At 37.5% G+C, this 6,000-nt stretch overlaps 1 long non-coding RNA gene across 1 annotated transcript; it reads right to left on the bottom strand.

The window, feature by feature from the left end:
* Nucleotides 1–4,492: 4,492 nt before the first annotated feature.
* Nucleotides 4,493–5,348, bottom strand: LOC112185233. The gene is made up of 3 exons (XR_002930178.2): nucleotides 5,264–5,348; nucleotides 5,105–5,160; nucleotides 4,493–4,606 (listed from the first exon to the last, which is right to left on the bottom strand). It is a non-coding gene; the product is annotated as an uncharacterized LOC112185233 (long non-coding RNA).
* Between the last annotated feature and the right edge of the window lie 652 nt (nucleotides 5,349–6,000).

Raw genomic sequence — 6,000 nt, 5'->3', positions numbered from 1 at the left:
AATTCAAATTAAAAAGATATACCATCATCAGAAGGTTTAATAACAACAAACAAACCCTACAATTGTAAATTGAAACCATGAAGTTTAGCATGTAGCTCAAAAGAAAAATACCAGCTAAGAAAGCACCAGACAAATATGGAAAGTCTACCTTGGAACTAGAAACTGGCACAATATTTAAAATTGTCCGTAACCCTGCTGGAAGTTGCCCAGTATAAAGGGGTTTTGCAGGTTGTGCTGACACAGTCACATTGACATTCTTGACACAAGGAAGCTCGTTCACCACCTCATGATTTGCCTTTTGCTCAAACTGTAATGCAATTAAAGCTTATTATGATTGGTATTTCTTTCAACTGAAGACAAAAAAAATGTTTCTAGTTTAGTATTCTAAATCCTTGTTGATTGATTTATTGGACCTCAACTATCTCAATAGTCCATTCAATGTTACAAGTAGAAGCTAACAAAGTCATAATTTTTCTCATAAATGATAGAAGGTGAAAATCATGAAGCTAATAGTTACAGCTGCATCTTTTCATTAGATATAATTCATTCAAAGGACAAGAAAGAAATTGAGATTCATTCACATATACATCAATCAGTAAGCATTTTTTACGTTCACTTATAAATCAAAAGTCTACCATATCAAATTATCAAGTTTATGCAAGTTCTTGATATAACAATGGTGATTGTGTCAATTACCATGTCCTTTACTGGATGTATTGGAGTAGTGAGCTCTAACCGAAATGAAACCCGAGATGAAAAATCAATATACCTGGTCAGGACATCTTTTTTAATGTCTGTCATTGAAAATTTTCACATACATGCTCTAAATGACCTCTCCCAAAGCCTCATTGATTTGTAGTCTTTCACAAATCCACACGAGACGATGTCTGTCCCGAAGTCTGGATCAATGATTTGAGACAATGATTTCAGCACATCACTCTCAGCTATCTCATTTGATACTGCAGCAGCACCAGCTACATTTGACCAAAGGCAATAGGATAACTAAAAAAGCTAATCGCAAAAGAAGCCATTAACAAATACCAAAAACTACCTGCCAAAATTAACATCTACATCTGGAACGATGAACAACAAGAGTGCTGGTTTATTCATAGATGATGAACTATGAAGAAGGAATAAGGAACTAGCAGAGAAGTAACAACCAAACTGAAAACTAATATATTGAAGAGTAAATAAGAAATTAGGAACAAAAAATGAGGAATCGGGATATTTTTTTTCTCCTAGTCTAGAGAAGAGTTGGAGATAAAGAGTAATTACGAGAAAACAAAATCATCATATCAATCTAGTGTAATATCAAACTCAATTTCTAATATTGTTCAATAATTCAAGGCTTTCTCCAATCTGATTTGATAGAAAATTTTCAATGCTGCCCAAGTTCCAATCTTGAATGCTAATGCTTAAATTTTCACAACATAAATAATGCTTCTTTTGTAAAAGTTTCGTTCTTAAATCTCATGGCTTTGACCATATGGAATTCTGAACAATTCCAGTTCATTAAAAAAATCAAAATCCCTCTAAGGAAAGGCAATGGGTTCCTTCTAGAGCAAATCAAAGACTAACAAAACTGAATTGTGCAATTTTGGAAACTGGGTTTAATCCAGAAGTAGTTAAAGCTACTGGGTTTGCTCCAAGAAGGTAGAGAAAGCCTTACCTTCCAAAGAAGCAGCTTTAGTTGTGAAGGAGCTCAACACAGTGCCTCTTTGTGATATCCATTTCTGGTTTTCAAGTTTCTTGTTCAGTAATTCTAGTATACAACCATGAACTGCTGCAGAAGCACAACAATACCGAATTACCCACAAGAATATATTTGGCAGAAACATTAGACAGTTCCAAGATTGACCCAAACCAGCAACAATTCATTATGTTATTCTAGAACTGGTCTCATCTATAGCTAAATCTGATTGATGAATACAGCAACAGATAACAAACACAGTTGATGATGCTTGAGAAAGCAGACCTATGCTTCTAAGCAACCAATCAAATAATTAATGAAACTAATTAGTCAAGCAAATTTCACAAAAACTAAGCAAATGGAACAACAAAAACATATAACAAGAGAAGAATGAACAAATAGACAGCCATGAAAAGACAGAGCACTGAGTGAATGCCTATTTGAGGATTTGAGCTGAAACCATTTCTGGAGCGCATCTGAGAGACCCATTTGGGGAAGGTCCTTCTCTTATGAAATCCTGAATACCCAGAAAGAAAAGCGAATCAAAATTAGTTCTTGAGCCCAAAAAGAAAAGCGAATCAATACGGTATGAAATCCACATAAATTCGCGCAGTACCAAATTACAATCAAAGATCAACACAATCGATGAGCATGAGAGAGGAGAGGAGAGACAAATGCGATTATGGCAACATGGAAATCAGAAATAACGGAGAGGTTACCATAGATGCGAAGTATCTCGAGATCCAACTCTAACATAGATTCAATTGGGGACATTTACCTTTCGGGAGAGAATCAGTTGCGATGGGGTTCTTCGTCATCTATGCTAGGCACCGACTAGATCTTCTTGACCAGTTCATGGGGTCAAAAGAGCTTGAGCTTTGGGTTCTTGTGTAAACATATATAGAGAGAGGCCACCTTGGATTATGCAAGAGAAAGAGGACTCGAAGAATTGGAGAAGAGAGGGTTTCCAATCTAGGGCTCTCTGCTGTCTGTTTTGAAGTGAGAGTGATGGGAGGAATTCACCATCAATTCTATGAGGCGGAAACTGGTTTGGTTGTCGGGGAGAGGAGAGAGGAGAGAGGTCCAAGGTTTCAAAATGATGGATTTGGGGTCTAGGGGCAAAAGATAGAGGAAAAGAGGAGAGAGGTCTAGGTTTTAGATCAGATGGATTTCGACACCGTCAAGAACAAAGAGATATGGTTGAAGTGCGGAAGCACTAAAAGTTGTGGGTTTTGGTTACAGGTCTGTGTCGAGAGAGAGAGTGAGGCGCTGTCGAGAGATTGAGGATCTGTGGGTATTTTTGTTATTGTTTTGCTCAAGTATCAGGGCTTCAAGCCCGGTTATATCAATTTGGATAAAGACTCACACAACAGAATTTTATAAAAATGTGGTCTGAATGTAACCATTTTAAATTTGGGATTTATCTCTAATCAATTTGACTTCCCTCTATTGGGAGGTAGAGAAAAATGGTGATAGGAAATCTCCCTCCTTCAGCCAAACATATTGATCAGACCACAATTTTATTATTTTTTGTCGTATGATTAATACATGTTGGGGGAAAATTTGGGGTTTGAGATGGCATTTGGCACCATTTACATGGTGGGAAACTTGCCGCTCAATTTTTTAAGCGTCACACAACTATTTTGTCCTTAAACGCCTTCTGAACTAATTCATAAGTCCATATTAGACGATAGATTTTATAAAAATGACGTCCGAAAAATAAAAATTAATCAGACAACGGAAAAGTATGATGCGTCGTGTGATAGGCGTCGTCTGATTCAATTTTTGTAGTAGTGCTAGTATAAAATTGCTGAGTAATTTTCCGATGGACATGTGCGTGGAGGGAAGTGTAGTTTGTAAAATTAAAAGACATCTGAAACCACGTTCCTGCCACCAGCAAAACAAACTCAGCAATTTTATCTGACTAACTGATAGACCCACAAGTCAACAGTATTAGCAGCCCCAATTAATCTTTAGGTATGCATCTACCATTAGTCTGTACAGTACAGTGAAGCCCTATACTTGCAGACATATACTTCCTCTACATGCTGCAATTATATGCTTCAATTCTGTACAACTGTGTTCTAAGGCCTTTTTATGAAAATTGCTTCCCAAACAGAATCCAAATTCAGAAGGAACTGATCACTTATAAACTATAATCATTTACGTGACTACTTGTTTCAGCTAAGTAAGCATTAAGCAAAGATTATACTGAAAAGTCAAAACTTGTTAATTTGTTTCTTTCCTCTCAGTTTTACACTAACCAAACAAAGCACAAGCTCAAAAACCCAATCACAAAACAATGATTTTCATCACAAAGCGCAAGAATTTCAGCAAGCCTTAATTCAATTGATATAGCAACAGTACTTCAAGCAAGAAGTAAAGTAAACAAAATAAAAAATAAAGCAAACCTGAATTCTTGAGTTCATCATTGGCTTCATCTTTCACATTCACACAGCTCTTATTTGAACTCAAACCCAAGAAAGCCCTCTCCATTTTTAGCTCAAAACCACAAAGATTTGCTTAGCTGAATTACAGCAACAAGTAAAAAATTAACTTCCAGAATCTTAAAAGCCAAGACAAGAACAAGCTCTCTTATCTAAACCTTAATTGTTCCAATAGTAACAAAAACAAAGCTCTTGAACCATGAAAGAACAAAACATTGACTAAATTCTTGCTTCTCTGGATATAGAAACTAATTGAAGCAAATAAGGGAGCAAAGAGAAATATAAAGAAAGATAGATCCAGTAAGGGTCAGATTTAGAGCCATGATTAGAACATAACATACCTCCAGCTGGGTGCAAACATTTCTCATGTCAACAGTTGGAACACCTTGACATTTTATCCTCACTGTTTCTTCATGTTTCCAATGGTTATGAATATCATTCAGCATATTGTGAGTCAAACCATCTCTCCCTACAAGAAATCAAACCATAGTAATAATAAGATGTTGGCAGAGAAAAATAAGAGAAAGAAATTGAACTATCAGTGCATACACTGCTTGTTCTTGTTCGGTACCTCAATTGAAAAATAGAAAACTTCAAATAATGCAAAAGTACAAACTTTGCATAGCCAAGTTTGATCAATGAACAAAAGGAATACAACCTCACAGAGCAAAATGGAATCCAAACACCAAATTTCTGAAGACCCAAAACTACCAATTGTATCATATACTCTCCCCAGCTCAAAAACCTCAAACCAATACCAAGAAGAAGAAATACATCAAACACATCATAAGCACTTCATAAAACACATCAAACAAAGAAAAAAGCTCACACAACAAGAACAACCAAATACCCAATTCCTAAGCACATTACACTATTAGAACCTTAAAATCAAAACCATCATACGAAAATACGACTACCCAGATTATCAAACAAACTCTTCAGCTCATAAAATATGAAAAATCACTACCCAAATTGATTTGCTTCTTGGTTTTCCCTCTCTGACATTTCTCCACCAATTATCAACTACAACAACAAGAAACCTCAAAATCAGCTCAATCATACAAAAATAGAACTACCCAGATTATCAAACAAACTCTGCAGCTCATCCAATACGAAAAATCATTACCCAAATTGATTTGCTTCTTGGTTTTCCCTCTCTGATATCTATCCACCAAAATTTGAAGGATTAGGGTTAGGTTTTGGCTTCGTGTCAGTGGCTTCTGAGTCGATCTTCGGAGGATCAAAGGGCGGCGCGGTGGCCATGGCTGCTGCAATTCTGCGATTTTATCTTTATGCGAAAGAAAGATGGGTAGATACGGAGAGAGAGCAAGAAGAACCCGGAATCTACAAACCCAGAAATAAAGAACAGAGTGTGCATGAGTGAGTATTAGCAATCAAAGTTACTTGAAATACACTGTGGAAATTAACAGAGTACCTGATACCAGTCGCGCCGTCATCATTGTGGTTGTGTTCAGTTCCTCCGTCGTTGGCATTTGGTGCTCGAAGTCGCACCAATCGAGGAGGATAGACTCCTTGGAGGCCGGTTGGACCAGTTGGGGTTTGGATCTCAGAGCAACGACGTGGTGGCGTTGGACGAGAAGTACAGGCAGAGGCGATGGCGCCGGTGAGGGGACGGAGGTAGTAGTTCAATGAGAGAGAGACAGTAGCTATGGGAGCAGGAGAGGAAGGAGGAGAGCGCTAGGGTTTCAGGGAACAGTGAGAAAGAAAAAGCTGAACCTGGAGAACGAGATCAGGTTGGAGAAGGAGCTAAGGTCGGGGACGCGAAGAAGGAGGCAGTCAACACTGAGTCTATCAATTAGGGTTCAAAAGTTTTCAGACAAAGCGACTAAGTGTTGGGGGAAT

Source organism: Rosa chinensis, chromosome 1 (genome assembly GCF_002994745.2).
Source record: "Rosa chinensis cultivar Old Blush chromosome 1, RchiOBHm-V2, whole genome shotgun sequence".
In the NCBI taxonomy this organism is placed as follows: Eukaryota; Viridiplantae; Streptophyta; class Magnoliopsida; order Rosales; family Rosaceae; genus Rosa; species Rosa chinensis.
This window is presented reverse-complemented; position numbering and strand designations above follow the sequence as displayed.